Source organism: Vombatus ursinus, unplaced genomic scaffold (genome assembly GCF_900497805.2).
Source record: "Vombatus ursinus unplaced genomic scaffold, bare-nosed wombat genome assembly UNPS02014848.1, whole genome shotgun sequence".
NCBI classification, from domain to species: domain Eukaryota; kingdom Metazoa; phylum Chordata; class Mammalia; order Diprotodontia; family Vombatidae; genus Vombatus; species Vombatus ursinus.
Genome location: NW_020954626.1, coordinates 8,448,242 through 8,474,098, shown reverse-complemented (window position 1 = coordinate 8,474,098; position 25,857 = coordinate 8,448,242). Strand labels below are relative to the sequence as shown.

The window sequence follows — 25,857 nt, the reverse complement described above, 5'->3', positions numbered from 1 at the left end:
TCTGGACCTATTTCCTCAAATTCAATTTTGTAAGTTGACCCCACACCTGTATAGGTACTCAGATTCTTCTACAGTCTAAAGACTTCTTGGTTGGCTAGAATTAAGGCTAAAAGAGTCATGCTGACCATGCCTTTCTGCCTAGCCCTAACTTAAACATTTGGAAACTAACCCTCGGCCCACATAGCCTAAGCTCTCATCTATATCCACTACTCAGCTAACCACTGAAACTGACCCTAGTTCGGCTACATTATTTAATGCTAAATGTTGTCCAGCTCTGCACCATGAACTGCCCTTCCCAACTGCCTTGTCCCTGAGCCCTACCACTACTCTATCAATTAAACCTAACGGTTTTTATTCATTTCTTTAACACTCTATTATGGAGCTACTAGCACATTTTAAAATTTAGGTTCCAGGCAAAATATAGTCTTATGCAAATTAAGCAACAATCCATGTAATTTTAGGTCTCTCTTCACACATACTGCACCCCCATATGGGTTTTTGTTTTAAGCACACACCCCCTTGAGGTTTTTTGGTTTTATGTTGAAGTATTCCTACCAATGTGGGTCAAACTCCATATAAAAGGTATGGTTCTCCATATCCCAAATGTTACCTCTTCCCAACTTGAGTTCACTCTAGTTTAAATGCTGTGAGAAATCTGAAATTCTTTTCTCTATTTTAGGGTCAGATTACACTCTGACTTGCTGCCAGCTACAATTACTACTGGTGGGCCAAGGAGGAAATACAGACCAAGGCAAGGAGCAAAATGCTTCTGTCCTAGGATTAGAGTTCAATTTCAGTCCTGCCTTACTGCCCTTCACTGCCTCTGACAGGCAGCTAGGTTGCACTGGGCCTGGAGTCACAAGATATGAATTCAAATCCAGCATCAGACACTTACCAGTTGTCTAATTTGTCTTCACAAATTAACCTGTCTGCCTCAGTTTCCACAAATGTAAAATGGGAATCATAATAGCACCTATCTCCCAAGGTTGTTATGAGGATCAAACAAATTAACATTTGCAAAGCAAGTAGCATACTGCCTGGCACATAGTAAGAAGGTATTTAATAAATACTTGGTTTTCCTTCCTTCCTCTCTGATTTCCAGAATCCTGAACCTTACCTGCCCAGATCTATCTTTAGGACCTGCCTTTGACTTTTCTAGGTTTAGTCTCCCACCTGTCCAAACAAAGACATCTGCCAAACTTTGCCTGCATATTAAACATTCAAGCCTGTATTTTCATGACTGATCTTGTCCTATTACAACCTAGAGCCCAGTAAAGCAGTACCACAAAGCCCTTTCTCCAGGCCCAAAACAAGAGTACAATGAACCTGGACGCTCAGCATATATTTCACCACAAATGTAGAATGGCACTTAAGATTATGCTATGATCCACTACCTCTGATCCCCTACTCCGTCTGAAACATGGCCCAGATAATTTAAAAGACAAGTTTTGCAGCTTTATCAAACCTGCCTACTTTTCTGCACCTGCTCATAAGTCTACCTAATCCAAGCAAAGTCAGATCAAGTTTATATTAAGCTTTGGCCTTTAGCTGGCCTCCCCTTTCTCAAAGATAAAAGATTTCATCCTGAGCCAGGTGTACCTGACCACTGACCCTGTCACCTGCTACTTTAAGATGGAAGACTTTGTCTTCTTTTTCAATCAATAAACATTTAATAAGTACCTACTATGTTCCAGGCAAAGTGCTAAGCCCCGGGGATACAAAAAGAGGCAAGAGATAGTTTCTACTTTCAAGGAGCTCACAATCTAGTGGGATAATCTCTCAGCTGAGATTACACTGCAACGGAGATGACAGCACCATGACTCTTCTTGGGAGAATTGGCCCTAATATGCCATGAAACACCTTAGCCCTGTCTTGCCTCCAACACCAAGTGGAACAAGGAGGCCAAGACCTCTGACTTTAAGCAAGCCTCAATTTGATCAAGAAAATCCGACTTGCCCAAATCATCTTACCATCAGGATAAAAAGACTTCCCTAAGCCTGGTCTTTCTTTCTCCCTCCCTCTCTCTCTCCTTCTCCTACCTCCGTCTCTCTCTCCCCTCATGCCTGTTCTTCTGTCTCTAACATACAAACTTACCTCACAAAGCAGTTATTGCTAAATGAAATAATGTAAAAATACTTTTCAAACCTCAAAATAATATATGTGTCAACTGAATTACAGTTATTGTTATTATTACTACCACCATACTTAGAACATATTTTCTTAAAATGGAGAGACAGGGAACTAAGGGGAAATATGCTCTGTAAACTCCTCACATTCCAATAGTGACGACCACTTCACAGATACCATACCTAGTCTATAAGGGCTGGAGGTGAACCTATGCAACACAAGATTTTTCCCCTACTGAAATTATTTCCCCCTGATCCATAAGTTCTTTGCATATGAACATAGACTTTGGACACAACTTCTAGAGTAGGAGCATAAACTCTTGTCTAGTCACTCATTAAGACTAGAAGATTCCTGAAGTCCCCTCTAATTAGGCAATTCCACAGTTGCTTGGAAAAGGAGGGATCAGGCTTTTCTGCTTATCCCAAAAGACAAAACTAGGACCAATGAGTGGAAGGTATGGGGAAACAGATTTTCAGCTCAACACAATGACTAATTTCCCAATAATTAGATCTTCAAGATGTGTAATGCACTGCCTCAGGAGATGTCAAGTTTCTCCTCACCGCAAGTCTTGAAGAGAAGACTATCAGAGATGATGTAAAAGAGAGGATTGATGTAAAAGAGAGTTGGACCTTTCCAACTCTTTGAACCTCTGTGGTCTCTTTCACCTTTAAAATCCTAGAGAAAACCTAGCTGTCCCTTCACATGAGAGATTATCCTCTGGAACACTGATAATACCTCAGGTTCCATCTGGAGTGCTCACCTGCTGGCAGAGTGAGAATACTAAGTCAAAGGTCCAGATGAACGTTAAAAATCAGGATATTTTTAAAGAGCCTAAAAGGCTCCTACTAGGACACTGTCAATAGAAATGCCCTATAGACTCTTGTCCTGGGGACACTGGTTTAATCTGTTAGGGCTAAAATTATAGACCTACGTGAATATCAATAACACACAGAACAAGTTCATCTATTGCTCCTCAGCTACAAAACCCTCAACTCTTTGAAAATAAAAAATTCAAATCAAGAACTAAACCACTTAAGATATTACAGCACTCAATCAATGAGCCATTAAGACCTGTCTCAGATCTTTTCAAATGCCTGTAGGTTTATTGGCTAGATCTCCAAGAAGTCAACAACCTAGTACTATGTGGCTAAAAGAGAGATGAAAACTACATTGCAGGTGAGATATGTACATTTTAATCATAAAGTGATGCTTGGAGAAGGAAAGACAGACCATATCAGGAACTTTCCACATGTCAGAATTTCCTCAATTGCATTGTAATCATTTACGTAGATAACATTTTTGATCTTTTTCTTTCTTTTCTTTCATGCAACCAGAGCATGCTGAAAAAATGGACGCCTGCACTCCCAAGAACATTTAAACCAGCAAGCCTGAAAAATGTGCTTTAGACCAAGAAACCACTGCTTTTTAAGGTACTGTGACCAAAGGGCCAACTTCCATAAAGAAGCCTGTATAAAAAAAGACAAAAAGCAAAAAGCATCTTCCAACTAAGCCGCATTGCCATCTCCCATCTATCATACTGTTCAGCATGACAGTACAAGAATTTCTTTAAAAGAATCACCAGAAACAAAGGTTGTTTTTTTTCTCCCTTTCCTTTTACTACCAAGGTTCTCAAACATGTGGTCTACATCTGCTGCCTACATTTCTTTACCATCCATCCTATTCTCAATGATCTGCAATCTGGTCTGTATCCTATTACTGTACTAAAACTGTTTTTTCAAAGCATACCATTGTCGTACTCATTGAGAGATTTCAATGGTCATTTCTTAGTTTCTATGCTTCCTTGACTCCTCTGAAACCATCCTTTCTTTTTGAACTTTCCTAATTGGACTCTGTGATACAGTACTTGCTTAGTTCCCCAGGAGTACTTACTGGTCTCCAAAGCAAAACTCTGACCCCATCCCACATACATTCAAGAATCATTAGTGAGACCCTATTCCCTATTGCCTCTAGGATAAAATACAAATTCAGCTCCACTTTTTTTTTTAAAAGTGTCTATCTGTAATCTTCCATTCAGACTTATTTCACATTACTCCCCTTCAAGCCTAACTGACTTATTGCTGCTCCCTCAAATCAGCATAGACTGTCCCTCATGCCAAGAATGCACTCTTCCGCTTCTCTGCCTCTCAGAATTCTTTGCTTCCTCTAGGGCCCAACTCAGGTGCTGCCTGAAATTAATATTCAGAATATGGTAGAACAAAGTTTGCCCATTATATCTTCCATAGAATATCTTATAATTTTTACAAATTCACGGGAGATCCTCTGCTGGAAGTGAAACTTTAAGGAAGTTTGCTCTTTCTAGCAAACAGCCAGTTAATAATCATTTGTTAAAGAGAATTCCCCACTTTTCTGAATGCTTACAGCACTTACAATTTATAATACAAAATTTGATTCTCAACCATGTATTATCCTATATTGTTTTATATTTCTACATCATCATTCACAACTACTCTATAAACCACCCGAACATGAAAACTAAGGCTTATATTTATGATTACCACTCCCATAGCAACAAAAATAGTACCAAGCTCAAGTACTTATTGGTAAACTGCTAATACAAAGGAAATATGTCTAGCTTTGACCTTCAACGTGTGTTAATGCAGTATTGCTGTGGATTGGCTTTTTGTTTATTTTCTAAATTGAGCCATTTGGATAATAGATAATGAAATTTTTCTCCCTTCTCATCATTGAAAGGGAGACTATTAGGAAAGAAGAGAAGAATGTTGTTTACATTGTCAGGTGTGGTCACTGTATCAGGTATTTTGGCTTAAACATTTTTCTTTTTTACAAAGAGAGTTCAATGTGGAAAGGGGGAATAAGCCAGTTGAATACGAGGGGGAAAAAGGTATGGGGTTGTTTCTTCTCAGAAATGATGGTAATATAAAGAAAAAAAGCCATCAATAAAAATATTTCCCCAAAAAAAGTCATTTGGAGAAAAGATGCTATTAAAATAATTTTGGCTTTTTATTTTTTAATATGCCACAATCTTGAATAGATGTCTTACTGGACATTCCAATACAAGATACAAAGAAACTACAACAATGAATTCAATAGCCAAGAGCACCCTCACCATTATTGCACATATGACAGAGTATTACGAGACTAAAGCAAGCAGTGACCACAAGAGGCCAGCACAAAGAAGGTAGAGTGACAGTAGGACTAGACCATTTGACATAATATTAGCCATAAAATAATGAGAGCACTCTTAATGATAATTTGTATAGTACTAGAAGTCATTCCTGGACAGCTTAATCCATGTGTTACATTATTTTATTGCTTAAAGTGAGGTGAAGTTAGTATATAAATTTAATGGATAGTAATTATCCATTACTACTAACATGAAAATCAAGAAGGAGATGGAATTTCAAGTCATATAATATCAGAAATATAAAAGGAGCTTCAAGTACATCTAATTCATCTTTTACAGATGCTCAAAGAATTTAAACAATTTGCCCACTGTCACAAATGTATAGTTAGTGGTAAAGCTGAGGTTTTAACTCATGTCTACTGACTACAAATACAAAGATGTCTTCACTCTACTATAGCTTTGGGTTCAACGACTATTATGCTTCTAAAGCAACACCATGACTTCTTACTCTCCCAGCTCCTTAACACACCTGTCTAGTATGTACTAACATAGTCCGTTCATTCTGACATTAGGCTTCATCTCCTTTACCAGAATGATGTGACCTGTTATCATCTCTCCGCACTTGCCTTCATTTTAGTGTCAACACGATCAATAATTACTGCTACTATATCAACTTTGTCAAAAGACAAAGTCTGTTGACTAGAACTTCTTCTTCTTCTTCTTCTTTTTTTTTTTTTTTTGGTCTTAAACTAAACACTTCACAATGACTACTTGCTAACAATTTGGAAATTAATATTCATAAAAAGAGACTTCATCTATAGCTCCATCAAGTCATTTTTAATGGTACTAATGTGTACTCTTACAAATGTTACAGTGACTAGAGATATGAATAATGTCAACCAAATCTTCTACCACTTTCTGTTTGATTAGCTTCCATATTTTCTTTATATCTATCATCAATTAAATTCTCTTTTATTGGCATGTTTCCTGACATTGTATAATCATTTGTCTCCTTACAAAAATGATCATCCTATATTAATCTTCTGTATTCTTGTCTTCTCTTCATACTTACTTTCTCTACCATATTTTGGCATCTTCAGAAGTCAGTAATTATGGCAAAATCACCTTTGATTCTCATCCACTTCTCTCTGCCCTCAACCCAAACCAGTGAGCAACTTTCCTCCACACCCAGAACCATCTCACAGAAACTATGGCTACCTCCATAAAAAATTTTAAAAAACAAGTAGTGATGGAAAGAGCTTACCAGAGAACGGGCAAGAAGGCAAAGGGAGGGATTCAAACAGGAGGAAAAGAAGGGGGAAGTCTTATTTCAGTAAAGGAGATGAAGACCTTATAGTCTTCAAGAATTTGGTGCTTAGAAAGACCATCCTGTCACAGGAGGACAGTCAAAGCTTCAGGACACTGACACCAGAAGAGTGGGAAGGAATGGACAAAGGAAGGAGATTCCAAGGCAAATAGGGGAAAATGATCATGGGGAAAGTAAAGGTTAATAATGAAGTGAATAATCAGAGATGTAAGAAAATTTCTATCATGGGACAATATCCTGTCTCTCATCTACAGGAATTGGTATTTTTCAGAGTAAGGCACAAAAGAAAAAGGGAGTAGGGGGAAAGATCTACAAAGCAATAGTATAGAAACTGTTTAGAAGAGAGAACTTAAAATAGCTTTAATTTCATCAGGAATAGAGAGACTAAAAAAAGGACAAAATATGGTCCATGAATCAAAGAATAAAAGTTTAGAATAGACAGAAGGGAAGATAAACAATGAAAAGAATGAAAAACATAGTGATAGGTGTGGAAGCCTGTCATTCTCCAACTGATTCAAGCTCCCATAATTAGAGGCAGAGTAGGGATATAATCATTTACATGTTCTCCCTCTGAAATTCTCTTTTCTCCAATTCAAGGTTTCATTTCCACCCTGCCCCACCCCCACCCCACACCCCAAGCTTTTTTTATGGAACTGGTAATTTTTTTCGGTATAGGAAAACCCTGGCAAGGAACTTTCAAGCAATTCAGGTCAGAACCATCTCTTCAACTCATAGCCTTAGTGAGTTACCTGCAGGCTTTAAGAGAATAAGTAAATTGCCTGGGGCCAGAAGTCAAACTTGAACCCACATTTTCATGACTCTACAATCAACTCACTATCTACTATACCTCATTTAGAGATGAGAACTGTGAGGAACAACATGGAAGGAAACCCTGTTCTCTTTTTCAGTAGTGATAAGGATGTGATACCCTAAGTATTAGTCAAACGAAGCTGAGGCCTGTGACCTATGGAAACGCTCTACAAATGAATTCATCTTGATAAGACACTATGTTTCCAAAATAATAACTTTCTCATTTTAATTTACAATCACCATTTTTACATATCCTGAATGGCTGCAACAAATCCTTTTGCTACCTTGTTTCAGTTGTAAATTGGACAAAACTTTATTCATGTAACTAAATTAGTCCGAACTTTCAGGTGAATTGTTTTTGGGTTTCCTAAGAGTTTTCAGTGTAAAATTTAGGTATACCAAATGATTTATACAAGTTACAACCTAACTTGCCACAGCATTACAATCTTGGAGTAACACAAATTATAGGTAAATATAGCTCACATTTGCATAGTGATTTACAAAGTGCCTTCCTCAGAGAGACACTGTGAAGTATTTAGATGAAGAAAGTGAGCGTCAGGGAAGTTATGTGATGAGTCCATATTCACATAGTCATTGAGTTTCAAAGGAGGAACTCAAACTCAGGTCATTTGAGGCTAAGATTAGTGTTCCTTCTCTTACCCCATGTCAAGCTCGCCTTATCCACAATTTTCAGATTACAGAGTGCATTTTTAAAATATATATTTGAGGTGATAAATTAATTAGCTGATTAACCAATAAGAAAGTATTTACTAAGCTTTTATTATATGCCAGGGAATATGTTAAGCAGAGAAAATACAAGTACAAAAGTGATAGTCGTGGCCCTCAATAAGCTTATATTTTAATAGATACAAGAAATATTTTTTCGTTAACATTCTAATATGTTCCTAGGTCTTCAAGATAACAAATTAAGATTAGATTTATATAAAAATGCTTTGTAAAACACTTCATAAACAGTGAGGTGTTACATAAATGTTAGCTATTAGTCTTATTTATTATGTTAATTGACTTAATCAATTTCTGCACTGAGATAAATTTTAAATATTATCTCTACACAAGAGCTGATTCTTTTATTTAATAGCCTTCATAAAGGAGTAGTAATAGAGGGATGAAGAAGTACTGCACTGTAAAGTAGGAATACTGAGTTCTATTTCTTTTTTTTAGTTAATCTTTTTATTTTTAGTTTTCAACATTCACTTCCATAAGATTTTGAGTTCCAAATCTTCTCCCCATCTCTCCCCTCTCCTCCACCCCAAGAGGGCATGCAATCTGATATAAGCTCTACATATACATATTGAACCTATTTACACATTAGTCATGTTGTAAAGAAGAATTAGAACCAATGGGAGGAACCACAAGAAAGAAGAAATAAAAAATAACAAAAGAAAAGGACAGCAAATAGTATGCTTCCATCTGCATTCAGACTCTATGGTTCTTTTTCTGGATGTGGATAGCATTTTCCACCATGAGTCTTTTAGAGTTGTCTTGGATCCTTGCATTGCTGAGAGGAGATGAGTCTATCAAAGTTAATCATCACACGATGTGGCTATCACTGTGTACGACATACTCCTGGTTATGCTCACTTCATTTAGCATCAGTTCATTCAAGTTTTTCCAGATTTTTCTGAAGTCTGCCTACTCATCATTTCTTATAGCACAATAGTATTCCATTACATTCATAGACCACAACTTGTTTAGCCATTCCCCAACTGACGGGCATCCCCTCAATTTTCAATTCTTTGCCATCACAAAAAGAGCTGCTATAAATATTTTTGTACATGGGGGTCCTTTTTCCCATTTGTATGATCTCTTTGGATTACAGACCTAGAAGTGGTATTGCTGGGTCAAAGGGTATGCACATTTTTATAGCCCCTTGGGCACAGTTCCAAATTGTTCTCCAGAATGATTAGATCACTTCACACTGAGTTCTATTTCTAAATCTGCCATTGTGTTACCTGGTCTCCCAAACTAAGAAACTGAAATAGTCCCCTCAGTTTTCAGTAGTGATATGTTCATGAGAGATACCAAAATCTCCTTACTAAGGTCTTAATGCTTATTGGAGACCTTATTGGTGTGTCAAATGAGGAGCAATCTGAGGGTAATTTAAGGTAAGAAAAATTTAAACACATTAAATAGACACATTAACCCAATGGGCATATGGTTAAAGTTTAGGCTGCCAAGTAAAGCTTTTTTAAAAGGCCCAGTTACCTTTTGTCAGTTACAAATAAACAGATCTCCATACCCCCTTAAATGCCAGAACTATTTGGATGGTATTTAAATCAACTGAAAGAGAAAGGCGACAGCTGGCAGGGACCATCTCTCCTTTTCTGATACTTATTCGGTCTCCCAAACCTTTCCAAAAAATGAATTATTTTCCATCAAGTTCAAGGGTGTAGATGTTTAAAGAGAAAGTAAAGATTAGGTATTAAGTTTTAGTAGGCACAAAATTAACATGTTAACTTCAGAGAGGTTACCGAAACCTTACTTGGACACAATAATAACTTCCACTACCTCCAAAAGGTTCATAGGATCATAGTGACCTTGGACACCCAAAGGCTTTGCCAACAGAACACAAGCTCTGGCACTTGGCACCAAACTACAAAGTCTCAGAGCATGGTCCTGGCAACAGACTGTCTGCTGTCAGAGAACCAAACTAGTCAAGTACAGAGAGGCTCAGACCAGAAGGCTGTCTATTCTGTGATGAATTCTTTGGCCATGAAGACCCATAAAAAATTGCATAATGTAAACGGCCATGAGGGTGGATATTTGTTTACTTTGGAACTTACAAAGGTTAAAGAGGTGCTTCTTGAACTTTTTACTTACAGATCTTCAGCCCTACCATTTAACCTCATGTATTAAGACGTAACCAAGAGAGAAAGAAAAAACTCATGCTGAAGGTAACATAATTATAAAGGTACTCTAGGATCAATTTTCAAGGTCGTTTTAAAAGATTCCAAGATCACAGAAAAGACTACAAACAGTATCATTATCTTCACTTCTTCTTAACCTTACCAAATCTTTCTTTTTCTCTCTTCCCATTGCTTTTCTTCCCTGCTTCTTTCTTCTTGAGTAAAAAGTACCACTCCCCTACTCCAATCCAAATTTTAATCTAATTAACTCAGATTCTCAACTAAATATGTATCATGGAAAATTTAGACATCTAGGAGCGAGGTCATAGAATTAAAAAGATCAAGGCACAGGAAGTTATTCCAGGAACAATTATGTTACTATTTTCCATCCTGCCAACTACATATCTAATCTCTAACTAACCTAAGTAATGCTTCATTCAAATGTTTCATGAGCATTTGAATGGCTTAAAAACGATACAAAGGACTCCAATATACTTTTGCTAAAATCTACTAAGTTTAAAAGAAATAACAACAGGATAAGTAATTTCCTTCAGAGTTGGCATATTTATTGAAATGATTTTCCTTGAAATTTTCATTATAAAATGGAAGATGAAAGGAAAAATAAGGAAAAAGTATCAAACATTAAGTCCTAATGGGACTTTTAAGGTCCTGAGTCATCAGACAAAAAATACTTCAAAGTATTCATTTAATCAAGTTATATGTCTATGGTAGTGGGTAATACTCAATTTTAGTTTGCAAAGTGATGGTATTTACAATTAGAATTTATTTTCCTTTCAAGTTTCATTTTCAATTCCCGACATACCCTTGGTCCAAATAAAGCTACTACAGTACCTATCCCAGTGGAAGAGTAAGAAGTTCCCAGGACAAACCTGTCCAAAGTCACCATGGTTTATAAACCAAACCCCTAGGGTGTCAGAGTGTTATAAATAAAGAAAAATGTGAGAAAGTTAAAGGTTCCACACGACTCATTTACCCCCAGTCTGTAGAAAAAGAAATCAGTCTCACTTTATGTACCTTTATTTTACTCCTTGTCTATCCTTGTGAGAAGAAATGGATTATTAAGGCCGTTGCTTTCAGCTATTAAACTAAATGTTGTTCTTAAAGTTCCCAGGGGCTTCAAAGGGCCATCAAGGTTTGATGTTGCAAAGCAAAAAAATAAATTATAAATCAGTAGAAAATTGTGGAGAAAATCTTTTCTCCTGATTTTCTTCTTTACTGTTATATAAAGTATATGGATATAGAAGGATTGGCGGTATTATTAGAAGCAAGAAGGTAAAATGATATTCCTAACCATGAGTGTTCTGTTCTTCCTCAAATTATCTTTTATTTACTCTACTGTTCTCAAGGTACACCTATGAGAAGAAAAATACAACCACTGAGGGCAGAGAGTATTTTTCATTTTGCGGGGTCTTTGTATCCCCAATTCACCAAAGGTATTCACCTTAGCGATGGAGATCTAACATAGTGGCCAAGGTGAAAGAAGACTCCCCAAGGATGGTAAACTCCTCCAGATGCTGTTTACAATGACACTGTGTTGATTGCATCAGGCCCCAAGACACTGCAAACCCTTTTGGAAAAGGTCTATAATCATTCAAAGATATTAAAAGTTTGGATATTTTGAAAGAATAAAGATGGACACCTGATTTATCCATCAACACAGTAAGGTATAAGTGGATGAAGAATGTTTATTGCTCAGATTTCAACATGTATTCAGCTGAAAACTCAACAGTTTATCCAACAATCAGTACAGATGGCCAATGAGCTAGGTCCAGAATTAAAAAGGAGGAAAGTGAGCTGGATTTCTTTTGGGAAATGATAAGAGCTCTTTTACTGACCCCAGACCTCCCCTAAAAGTAAAAGTCCAATTTTTTTTCCTTTTTGTTTTTTTTAAAGGCAATTGGGTTAAGTGACTTGCCCAGGGTCACACAGCTAGTAAGTGTGAAGTGTTTGGTCTGAGGCCAGATTTGAACTCAGGTCCTCCTGACTTCAAGGCCAGTGCTCTATTCACTGTACCACCTAGCTGCCCCAAAAGTCTAATTCCAATCCTAACATTTTACTAGTGTTGGTATATGACAATCAGAGTGGAATACTACTGCCTCCCAAGAACTAAAGATAAGTATCAAAGCGAGGACAACAGAAAGGTTCATGGTAGGTGCATGAACATGTTTCAGCATATAAAAAAGAATTATGAAGAACAGGCCAAAATTATATCATTTAGGAATCATATACCAGGAGAAGTAGATGGGGTGGTCAAGTTCCAAGATCAAGGGATGACAGATATGGACAGCCTAAGTGCTCCACTGGTACCTTCATGACGTCAAGAGAAAAAAATGGAAAGCCTCCAGCATAGAGGATGAGGCCCCACATTGTGAACTTTTGGAAGAACAAAAACAAGAGTCAGAAGAGATGGGTGGACATAGATAGGCTGTAATCTCTATGATTGAAAGGAACTCCCAAATCAATAAAACCACAGATCCATTTTAGTGTTTGGGCAACCCCAGCACCTAGCACAGCGTCTTACACTAATAAATGTTTGTGGGCTGTAGATACTTTGAACTGAATTGAATGAGCAATAACGTATATCCTCACCACCAACTATACACACTTATCGAAACTTAAAGAATTGGACAATATCTATAGTTTCTACTGAGGCTGAGTCATGGGAGCAGAGTAGCTGCTCTTGAAGACACCACTGATACATGAACATACTCTACATGCTTGCTCAAACTTGACACTGGTAAGCTCTGTTTGAACCTCATGTGGCTCCACAGGAGGCACAGATAGTCCTCAGTACCTAACATCAAGGACCAGTGTGGCAGAATGAAAAGAGCTCTGAATTTGCAATCAGAAAACTTGGATTCAAGTCCTAGATTCTACTTATGAGGGGTATGATGTTGGTCAAACCTCTCCAGCTCTTTGTGCCTCAGGTTTCTGATCTTGAAAATGGGGAAAATCTACTTTTTATGGTTGTTGTGAGGCTCAAATGAGAATATGTATAAAGAACTATATAAAAGTGGCTATTTTTGAAGCTTTAAAGAAAACCAAGATAACATATTTTGTAATAGGGTATACATATTGATAAACAGCATCACAGAATTCTCATAAAATTCAATAAAACCCATCTCTGCTACTGTCCTAAGAAAACTAATTCTCATTTTTTCTCTCTCCCCCTGTCCCTCTTTTCTCTCTGTCCTCCCACCCCCAAGACTGAACACAAAGCCTCTCCACTAGAATTCTGCATGGGAAATTTTCCTTTACAACTGCTCTTCTGTCTCTAGGGCTTTTATCATTAAATTGCAGCTAAAGTTTTTTAAGGAAGGAACATAAAGGTACCTGCCACATCAAAGGATTACCTTTTCCTTCTCTCCTCTCTATCAAGTGATTCAACTTAAAGGGGAAACACTATTCCCCATTTCAGTCCTACTCTACTTACTTCAAATATTCTTCCTAACCACATAAGCACTATCTAAAACTTGTTAGAAGATTTAATTGTACTTCTATTCTGTCCTCCCTTTTCAATTTCCACCACATTCCTTCTCCACCTCCCCAAGAGTTTGTCTAAAGTCTATTCTCCTTCTTCTCTTAATTCAAACTCCTTTTATCCCACAAGCCTGATTCTGTGTCCTCTAGGGAAATTCAAAAAATGCTCAAAAGCAAGCTAAGATCTTTCCAAAATAACTACCAGAGACCATGGTTAGAAGGATATTTGAACAAGGGCTGAACAGAAATTATAGTCTCTCCCTTTAGAATTCTAACAGTATAAGAGGAAACCAACCCAACAGTCACTACTATTTCAGTCACATTTCCCAATTCTTCCACTACCCCCAATTCAAGGATGTAATACATCCAGACAAAAATCATTCAGATTGACACATGCCTCAGAACATTGATATATACTTGGTACAGGACCTCCTCAAACTGCCTTGGAAGCTTAGAACCGATTTGAGCTCCTTGGGTCCTCCAAACCGAGCCTGGCCTAGGATCATTTAGGAACAGTCTCTTACCAGATCATCTCAGTGTAAATTCCAAATCTTCAATCTCTCCCCACCACAATCCATCCTCCATTCAGCTGCCAATGTGACATTCTTAAGGCACAGATTTGACCATGTCACTCCCCCAATTAATAAATTCCAGAGCTCCCTATTGCCTCTAGGACCAAATATAAAGTCTAGTGTTTGAAACCTAAAGCCCTTCTCCTCCTGACTTCCAGACTACCTTTCAGTTCTTGTTATCCATTACTCCAGCCAACCTGGTCCTCTTGCTGCTACTTCACTCATGAAATTCCATCTCCCTGCTCTGTTATTCACAGGCTGTCCCTCACGTGTGGAATACACTCCCTCCTCATCTCAACTCCATGGAATCCCACGTTTCCTTCAAAACTCAGTTCAAGCATCACTTTCTATATGAGAACTATATTAATCCTGTCTCACATCTCCAATTACTTTGAATTTTGTTTATATTTTGTATCTTCTTTGCTTTTTCTTTTAGAATGTGAACTTCCACAAGGTAGGAACTTTTTCATCTTTGTACCTACTGTTTATCATGGTAACTGGTACTTCATAGGTAGTGGATAAATGCCTTTTGATCTACTGATTAGAAGTTCTATGAAGTCCTTTCATATAATCTACCTAAGCAAACCCACTAATAAAGCACCTACTCTGTGGCAGGCACTATGATATGGTGCAGGGAAATACATAGATGAATAAAATATATATTATTCCATACATACATATATATGTATACACACACACACATACATATACACACACACAGAGCACATGTTTGTATATGTGTGTATATGTATACAAATACACATATGTAGACATGTACATGCACAAAGATAGACGAATTATTATACTATGAAATAAAAAAGTTAAGACACGAAGTTAGAGAACTTGGGTTCATATTCTAGCTTTTCCACTTACTATATGGATAACCTTGGGTAAGCCACAACCTCTTTGGGCCTTGATTTCCTAATCTGTAAAATGAGGGTTTGAACAAGATGACCTCTGAGGTCCATTCCAGCTCTAAAACGATGATCCTGTGAAAGAACATTGAAGAGGTACAAAATGCAAAAAGAAACCCTAGAATTAAATCCCAAAATAAACTATAATTACAGCAAACTTCTCCACAGCTGCCAATATAACAAAAAGCCTTCATACTTAGCATATTTTCATGCATAATTATTCCCCTCCCACTTTTCTTGATGTTTTCACTTTAAATGAGGGTAAGGAAATCTAAGTAATAAAATTTATAGATAGAAAGGACCTTAGAGTCCATCTGGTATAACCCTTTATTTTCACAAGTGAGGAAACAATGACCCAGGAGTTAAGAGATTTGTGCCCAGAGTCAGAATCCAAACCTAGGTCTTTTTTAAGTCTGAATTCAATGCTCTTTTCACTATGTCACATCGACTCCTTTTTATTTACTTAGCAATTCCTCATCATATAGAATGAAAGATTGCTTTGACTATGTGTTTATTAATAACGACAATCTCATTTACACAGAGATTTAAGGTTTACAAAGAACTTTATAAATATCATTTCATTTTATCCTCACAAGGACCCTGTGAAATGGTGCTATTATCATTCCTATTTTACTAATGAGGAAACTAAGTAGACAAGTCAAGTGACTTATCCAAGATCACAAAGCTAGTAACTGTCTGAGGTAGGATTTTAATTCAGGTCTTCTAGAGTCTAAGTTCAGCATTTTATCTACATCACCACTTAGCTGACTGTTTAAAAGAGAAAAAGTTAAATGGAAATGAAGCAGAACAATTTGCAAGTTGTTGATAAGTGACATTCACATCTAGGATTTCTATTCCTTTCAAATTTCAATTCTGGAATTAGTTAACTACTTTTATTCCAAAGGAAGATTTAACAGAGAAGTTTGTCTTCAACCCAAAAGAGAAAGGAATAAGACAGATAAAGAATAAGGAGGTAAAGAACAGCTAAGTAGTAATAGGGGAGGCTCAGTACTGACTTAGTATTCATTTCCTCAATACAAGCTAGTTGGAAGCTGCTGGTTATTCCTTTAGTTTAACTCTTTATCTGCTCCATCAAAATATGTATTCTACTTAAAAAGCTTATACTTGAACTAGCAGTTGGTGTTTCAGAATATTTTTTTAAATTAATGGACTAGAAGGACACTAAGAAGAAAAATAAGGAAGCATTTCATCATTACTATTAACATTCAATGTTTATTAGTTATAATTTGTGTTCATATGGTCTTTTAAAGTTGGTAATTTATGTTGTCCTTTAAAAGCAATGTGCATCTTCACAACAAATTGGTAAGTAGGTGATACAAACATGATTACAATTTTATATTAAAAATTTTGGAAGCTAAGGCTTAGAAAAATGAAGGGACTTGCTCATGGTCACAGAACAATTAAGGGACAGGGCCAGGGTACGAATCCAGGTCCTCCGACTCTGCCCCCAGTTCTATTTCCATTCTGCCTCTCTAATATGTGGCGTCTTCCTTCCAAAGAAGCTTAACTGCATTATAACCTTTCATTCCCCAAATCACTGAGAGTCTAGTTGGGGGCAAACATGTGAAAGGTGAAACTGGTGCAATCCTAGCCAACTTTACAGCAAAGCATGAGCCAAATAGGGCTCAAATTTCCATCCCAGTGTTCTACCTACATCATACTATTTTTCTCACTTCCTAGGAGAGTTCATTCTCTCCTCAAGTCTTCCTTTTTAAATGGTAATAAATTAACATAGGGAAAGCTGGACCCCTAAAAATAGGCCACCAATAAAAATATTTCACTTCCCTTAGACTACTTCAGAAAAGCACAAAAGTAAGATTATGAAATAACTACAAGGAATGTAGCTGGCTTTTAATGATAGAATCCCAAGGACAGCATCTCATGTAACCTTCTGGAGGATGCTCCCTCCCTGTGCTCCAGTCTAAAATTACCCATGATTAGTGTGTTTTTCTTTTGTACACAAGTAAAGGTTTTATCTGCTAAAATAATTGTCTCCCAAAAATTGTGATACTTCCCTTCCAGTACAAATTAGACACTATACAAAATGCATGTAATAACCTTTAAAGTAGTAACTAATGTGAATAAAATATACACAGTTTACTTTTGGCTTGTATTCTGAAATTTTTCTGAGGACTGTTTTGGGGAGGGGATGTAGAGGAAACAATTCAAAAGGCTCTAAACAATATAGGCACAAAAAATGTCTATGACAGGAACAACTACCTAGGAAAACTAGACATCTATGCAGTTTCTTAAATGGCTCTATCCCCTTCACCCCCAAAGGTGAGAAGTCAAATAAAACCCAGGCCATGTAGAACAAGTTCAGTTTAGTTCTCTTTCTGTATCTTTTCAAAGTATAGAAACTAAGTTCATATGGTGCCAATGCTTCCCAAATACCCTCTACTGATTTTCACTGTTTTACTTATAAGGGAGCGAAATGTCATTGGAATCAAGATGACCTGATTGTAAATCCTGCCTCAGACATTTACGTCCTTGAACTTACTTACTAGTAGTATGAACCTGGTTAAGTCAGCTTCAGTGTCCTCTTCTGTAAAATAGAAAAGATAAGAATAGCACCCCACCTCACAGAGTTGTCATAAAGGTCAAGAATTAATATGTCGTAAAGTACTTTGCAAATTTTAAAGTGTTATATACAAATGAGTTATTATTATTTCCAAACATTGTGAGTTAAGATAATTTCACTGTTGTTTATCAAAAGATATACTTCAAGATGATTTTGAATGACCTTTATTATATTACCCAGAACTTGGGCAGGGATAACTGGAACATTTTGAGTGAGAGTGAGAATGACAGTGAGAGAGTGAGAGAGAGAGAGAGAGAGAGAGAGAGAGAGAGAGAGAGAGAGAGAGAGAGAGAGAGAAACTCTGGGAAGTTAACATTACAAGTTTCAATCAAAATCTTCAGAGGATAAGCAGAGCTCACAATGACTGACACAGCAGGACCACAAATACGCAAGGATTTTTTTTGTTTGTTTTTAATGATGATTATCTGAAGCACACACACACACACACACACACACACACACACACACCCCTCTTACAGTTTTGAAAAACTTTAAATGTTTTTTGAGAGAGAACTAGTAAGTCCTTCGAGCCTACTGGCAAATTGGCTGGTTTCTGGGCTATGCACATACTACATGCTCCAAAGAATAAGAATTCAAGGCATTTAAGACTAAATTCCCTTAAATGGGCTCCATGCTGCTAATTATTCCCTACATAAACTTTATCATCAGAATGCATTGTATAGAACAGACAAAGGAGATCTGTACTGCTGAGAAGAGAAAACAATTTCTCTTTAGATTTTAACTAAAATATCATTCTACTACAAAATCATAAAAAAGTGTAGTAATTCTTGATACTTCCACAATTTCTGACATCAAATAATATCAAATCCTTTTGCAAAAAGTATATTCTCTAAAAGTCTCCCTGTAAGCTAGCTAATTAATAGTTTCTTTCCCTTCCCCTTACGCACTTACTTACAGAGAGACTTGATATAACTTGACCCCTAAAATATCTAAATGGACAGGAACCTGGAACAAAGCGCCAGACTGACTCTCTAGGGTTTTAGAGTTAGGTACGTAACATGGAGGCTCTAATGCCACAACTATAGACTTTCAAGGAGTGTAAAACACAATGGTTCTTCTTAAGTGAATATCTGAGAAAAAAAACAAAAACAAAAACAAAAAAAGTCCCAACATCATTTCTCTAAATAACCCTAAGTGAACCAAAAAAAAAAATCTATCAATCAAAAAAAATTAATTTTGTTGTTATTGTTCAGTCATTTCAGTCATCCAACTCTTCATGACTCCTTGTGGGGTTCTCTTGGCAAAGCTACTAGAATGATTTGCCATTTCCTTCTGCAGTTCATTGTATAGATGAGGAAACTGAGGTAAACAGAGTTAAGTGACTTGCTCAGGGTCACAGAACTATTAAGTGTCTGAGGCCAGATTTGAACTCAGGAAGATGAGTCTTCCTGACTCTAGGCCTGGAACTCTATCCACTGTGCCACCTTGCTGCCTCCAAAATTAATTAAGCATCTACTATATGCCCATTATTGTGTTAAATTCTGGAAAGCTACTAGAAAAGTGGAGAATGGGTAATCATTTAAGGTCCTTTTAAATGAAGCTCAATGAACACAAATTTTAGTGTTCTGGCTCCCCAGGCTATGACATCTGACTTTTCTTTTTAAACTTGTGTCACAGTAATTACACTTGCACTCTTAAATTAATTTACTATAAATAACAACAAGATCTTCATTGTTTAATTTTTTTTCTAGTTCACATTTGGCTCCCCTATTTATCTTCCAGTGATATCTGAAATCCCCCATGTAAGGATGCTTCAGTAACATCATCAACCACAGAAGCATAAGTTCTATTTCTCTTATTATGGTGTGATATTGAGTATTGATATTTCAAGTGTAAATCTAAGGGATTTCCCCCCTCATTCTTAGAATGGTCTAAGCCATTTCCCATGCAACATACCTTAAAAAAATAACTACCAATACAAGGGGAACAACACCTTTAAGATCATAGCAAGTAAAAGAGTCATGCTGTAGATGGGTCTTTTGAGCTAGTCCAGCTGCCAAGTTCTCTACTTTAATCTGCATAACATCTACAGATGGGGTTCTGAATATTCTTGGTGCCATGGACCCCTTTGGCAATTTTGTAAATTCTACTAAACCATTCTCAGGATAAAAATTTTAAATGTATAAAATAAAATACACAGAATTTAAAAGGAAACCAAAGGTTAATGAAAATAAAAGGTGAAATTTTTGTTTCCCATCCAAACTTATGGACCTGTTAAAATCTTTCTTCAACACAAGTTAAGAACCTCTGATCTAGGACACATGAGAATCTTTGTCATGTACCTATTAGGATCATTGCTATCTTAATTCCTCCGTGCACAGCCAGCTGACTCCTGACTCCCTGGAGAGATTCTATGTATTTGTAAGAGTGTTGGTCTTGGGGTCAAGACAGGTCTGGGTTCAGATCCATGCCTCCAATACTAAATAGCTGTGACCCTGTGCAAGTCACCTAACCCTGTATGAGCCTCAGTTTTCCCATCTATGTAATAAGGCTAATAAACAATGCTGACATTTATATATTGTTTAAGTTTTATACAATGTTTTACACACATTATCTCATTTGAGTCATATCTCTGTAAGGCAGATGTTGTTATCTTCATTTTATAGTTGTGATAAATGAGGCTCAGACAGTGAGGTGTTCAAGGTCATGTACCTAGTAACTATCTGGGGTAGGATTCAAACTCAGATTTTCCAGCCCTGGGAATCTAACAAGATAATGTATATAACATACTTTACAAACCTTTAAATGACATATGCATGTCAACTATCACAATCACAATCATCATTTCACAATGATACCTATCTTTCAAGCAGAGGGTCAAATAGCTCAAACTTTTCCCACAAAGAAAGCACAACAGAAGTTTACAAACATAATCAGAGAGGTATTAATAGAAATACTGGAAAAACACTGATGAACTTGGAGACTTCAGAACTGAGTTCTAATCCCAGTTCTGCACTTTGGCCAACTTACTTAAACTCTGGACCTTGGTTTCCTCATCTATAAAATAAAGTTCAACTAGATAACCTCTAACCTCCCTTCTAATTCTAGATTTATGATGCAAAGGACACTCAAGCATGGATGATTTCACTGGTGGGAATACATCCTCCACTGGGACAAAACACAACCCCTCTACTATTTAGTAGGTTGTTTTAGCCAAATATTAATTACCCTGTAGTCAAACTTATAATGGTCCTCTTCAAGCTTAGCAGTGATGGTCTCTGGGAAACAAACATTCATTCTATCACTTGCTGGAGCTTGTACCCTACTGGTTTGGTCTTCAAGAACCAAGAAAGACACAAAGTGAAAGAATAATTTTGTTTCTGCCTTTTAAAATTTAATATATATGTACACTTCTTACAAAACAAACCGTACATAACAAAAGTTCATTTTTATTGGAATGTTTGTGTTTGTTTATAATTAAGTTCACAACTTAAAAAAATTAATTAAGGGTAACCTGAACATAATGAGTCACTGGAAGAAATTTTTTTCATGGCATTTCATTTCTATCATGCTTGAAAGATTACAAACTTTAGTACTGTAGCATGAATACCTAGAGTTTCTCTAGTCCCAGTACTAATTAATAGTATCAAGTGCGGGCTAAAAGTCACTTCACTTTACTGGATCTGTTATTTGAGGGAGTTGACCTAAATAATCTCCAAGGACTTAATTACTAAGATCTTAATTATTTTCTTAGCAATTTTATCTTTCTACATATAGACATTGTAAAAACTCTGAAAGGGAGACAACAGCAACTGATTCAGATTTTGTCAGATTTCCATCTTTTGCCTGGGGGAAGAGTATGCATGACCAAGTGTAGAGACATTCTGTGAATTGGGTAAAGGTTGGTATGCCTTTTGCAAATAGACCTATTTACAACTAAACTTTTCAAGAAAGAGCTAAAATATATTTCTTCTCCTACAACAAGCTCATTTTCTTTGTTTTATTCTTTAGAAAGGAAATGAACATCTTATTGTTGGGTCCCTAAACTCCCAACTAACAACCTTTCATATGTCTAAAAATATTAATTCATTCCTTAATACTCTCTTTTTTGGGTCAAGCAGTCCCATTTCTTTAACTTCTCATCAATGATATTTTCAGCCTCTTGATCTTCACAGCTGTAATCTGTATACTCTTAGAAGTATTCATGGAGTTGTGAGAACTGCACAAAGAAACTAATTTGGAAAGTGATATACTCCATATTTTTTAAACATCAAAAAGAAAAAAAAATTTCTTCTAGAAGTTGTTGACAGAACTAGCAATTCTGATTCAAATCCAGATTTCTACAAGGCATGTAGGTGGGAACATTGCAAAAATGATAAGGAGTATATTCTCTAACTAGCTTTTTACCAAGACCAGTCTGGGGAGAGAATCAAATGAAATCCTTTATTTTGGGCCCAGGACTTTAGGGACTACGTGGCTTGGACTATTCTGAATTGACAAGAGGCCACTCTGCTGATATGTCTGCAATTAATTTTTTCTTTGTCCATAATTGATATACATGCTTAAATATTTGTCAGGAAAAGGGAAGAAAACGTATCTATTTAGCTCATATTGTACAAGCACCTGGTGTGCCTGAAATTCATTAGCACTAGGGGGATATTTGAGCAGAGTATCTGTATTTCACCAAACTCTTCAAGTGTCCTAAAAATCTAATTATAAACATATGTGGGGTCACTGACATACAAGTAATTTACCCTTTCTTTCCTCTCTGAAATTCTTGGTAGTTGGAAGTTTCTTGTTGTTCTACTGGAAAATTTCAGTTTCATAACCTTATACTGCCAGCATAACTCTGAGTACTGCATGCGGCAGATGCGATCAGTCTTTACCACAAGAACATAGCGCTCAACTGCAATTTGGTATTTGCCTCTGTTTCTGCGTGTGTTGAGTTTGGACAGGTGGATAGGGATGAAGTAGCCAGTTTCCTGAGATATGGCAGCTTCCTGGGCTTTGTGTGACTCTTTATAGCTAACAATTACACTTGAGGAGTTACAACCTTTACTTATGCTGGCAAGATTATACAGGCTTTGGTTTAGCCAACTCTAGTTTATGATGTTATACTGAATGGCAAATTATTTTTAACCTACCCCCCTTTTTTAAAGTATGCTGGTTGGTGTTTTTAAATCCAATATACAATATAAAAATTGCAGTAAGCACATGAAGCCAAGTACTCTATTACAAGTCTGGGACTTAACAAGACCCCATAAAGGTGCTCACCATCATTCAGTGTACACTTTTGTACCAAGAATAGAGTTCTGCCTACACTAAGCCTGTTTTAGGATTGCTATAAGTCCAAAATAGCTTCACTTTTTCAAATGAGAAACCAAATGAGATCACAGCAATTTACAAGGTAGGTAAGACACATTTAGCATCTTGTTCATTAGGCTTCAGGTAAATACCTTTGGTGATTGCTGGGTAGTTCTCTAATCACTGGGTTAATGAAATCTTATAAGGATTTTAGCTTTCCTTTCAGAATGTTTCCAAGAATGTGTAGACATATACAATCACATGGCAAAATAGCATTAGCAATTATAAATGCTGCCACAAGATTCCCTCTTCAAGAAAAATGAGTCAAATATATGTGCACAGATGCGTTTGAAAAGAAGCTCCTGTCAGTAAGGGGGATAAGCTCTGGTAGCAAGCCACTACATTGACTTAGGAGATACAGGAAAGGCCCAGCAATAAGGGGGAAATAGAAGTCTTTAAAGGTGGATATAACATCAGAATGTGGCTATGAGAGCAAGTGGTTACTGGGGCAGCAAGATAGCAGTTACTAACAGCAGACAGTAAATGGAAGTCTGGCAGAATAAAACAGGGACCCAGCTCTACAGACCATAGTTTAAAGGTAGGATTCCAGAGAAAGGATGGGGCCCCACCCACGGCAGGGACTTCCACACAAGCAACAAGATGAAGACTCAATTACTGAAACTAGAGTAGGTTAAGAATTCAATGATTAGAACTAGAGTCCAAGGTGAAAATGGAACCAGCAACAAGGCTGATTTAATGCCGAGCCAATCTGTGCTATGGACTCCAGACTCCTAAAATCTCCCCTGATTAGGGATCATTTTGGTTCAAGGGCTAAGGTAAGGCTAAACCTTTAATTATAAGTTTCTTTTGAGCTCTTTATTTTGTCTCTTTTCCTATCCTCAATTCTTAGCACAGTGCCTGGCACTGTGCTTAATAATGTTTATTCACTGACTTAGGACACCCAAGACCTATTTGTAGCACCTCTGGTAGGTGATGCAAAATGGACTACTTCAAAGCGTTCTGGATTTGAAGTCAAGACCTGGGTTCAAAACTTACCTCTACTACTTAGTAGCTGTGTCTTTTGGGACAAATGCCTTAACTTCTCCAGGCTTCAATTTTCTCATCTGTAAAACACAGGCCCCAACTCAGTGCTATGGCTAGAGCCCCTGACCCCAGACCACTGAAGCTGCCATCAATACCTTGGAGCTGGGGGAGTGGCCAATCCCATTTTATTGTGCTGCCAACAAGTTCTTGAAATCCCAACTTGGAATTCTGAATGGATTTTCTTATAGAAATATGGTACACCCGGAAGAGAGGTTCTGTAGTGCTGATTTGTCTTGCTAGAGGGAGCGCCTCACTGGGAGCTCTCTACAAAGATGAGGGAAAAGCAATGATTCACAGTCAGCGCCAGCAGCCATGACCCTGGGACAACCCTTATGCAGATACACCCTAACTACTACTCCTGCAGGTGCTACCACCACAGCTCATGAAAAGCTAAAAAATAAAGTTCCTGCCACTCAAATCCTTGGCACTACTAAATAATTTAAAACAGAAATCCGCGGCTAAAACTTTCCATGTGTTATCTCCCCTATTAGAACGTGACCTACTAGAAAACAGGGACTATCTTACTTTTTCTATTTGTATCCCCAATGCTTAGCATAGTGCTCTGCACATAACAAGCATTTAATAAGTGTTTCGTTCATTCCACTCATCCATTCATTCAATCACTCTGTCCTTCTTTTATCTGTATCATTTTCATGCAGACTAAAGATGAAGTGTGGCACAGCATACTGATGTCAAGCTCAAATAGAAACAGGTTGTTAACTTAGAAAACCAGAAATTAACATTATCCATGTTGTATTTTTATTCAGTTTAACATTACATTTTCATCTGGTTCAGGTCTAATTTGCTGGCCTCGAGTTTTACTCTTCTGCTATAGCAGTTAGAAGACCAGTCTTGAAATCCGAAGGGCTTGGGTTTAAGTCTTGTCTGTGATACAGATTAACTGTCATTATGGGCAAGTCACTTAGCCTCACGGTTTCCTCAAGAAACTCTCTGAGACCGTAAACTGCAGAACAGCTGCAATTCTTCTCTGAGAGCTCCTGACTGATGAAATCACAGTTCTAGATCAGTATCATGATCACCATTAAAAAAAGCATTTATTAGATATCTCTTCACTGCCCTCAACCTTCCTGAAGCCTAGACAATTTATATTTCAGCTAGCACAACAGGAACTAAAACAATTATTATGACCTTCTTCTCTTCCCCTTCCCCCCTCAAAGCTAAGTAGTTGGCCCAAGGAGGAAAAAAAAATTTTTTAAATGATTGTTGGGTTTCCAACGCACAGCCCAATTTTTCATTCTATTCATATCCAGAAGCATGCTCTTATAAACTTATTTCACATTGTGGAAATGATTTGTAAATATGACAATGGATGTTATATCTTCAAAGAAATGAGATTACAGGTAGTAACACCCCCTTCTCTGAAGACATAAAATATCCAGTGATATTTGGCAAACAGATTCAGCTTAGATCAAGAAAGAGGAAATTCTACAGTAGATGCAGACTTAGTATGAAAAAGGTGCCAAAATGATATTCCTTCCTGAGGTAAAAGCCAGGTAATAATGCTTAAGATATAAATAGTGCAGAAATTATATAAGTATCCTATATATTGCTGATAAAGGATTCTGTCCATCTCCCCCCACTACCTGCGCGCACATACACACACACACACACACACACACACACACACACACACACACACACA

General features: G+C 37.0%; 1 protein-coding gene across 4 annotated transcripts in view; it reads right to left on the bottom strand.

Annotated features, from left to right (window-relative positions):
• Positions 1 to 25,857, bottom strand: part of TCF12 (transcription factor 12) — a 408,834-nt gene that overhangs the window by 283,604 nt on the left and 99,373 nt on the right. The window contains exon 1 of one of the 4 annotated variants that reach the window (XM_027840783.1): positions 24,147 to 24,200. The exons of the other annotated variants lie outside the window; for them this stretch is intronic. The gene's annotated coding sequence lies outside the window, so the exon portion shown is untranslated. Of the gene's footprint in view, positions 1 to 24,146; positions 24,201 to 25,857 lie in introns of those variants that run through there. 4 annotated transcript variants of the gene reach the window in all.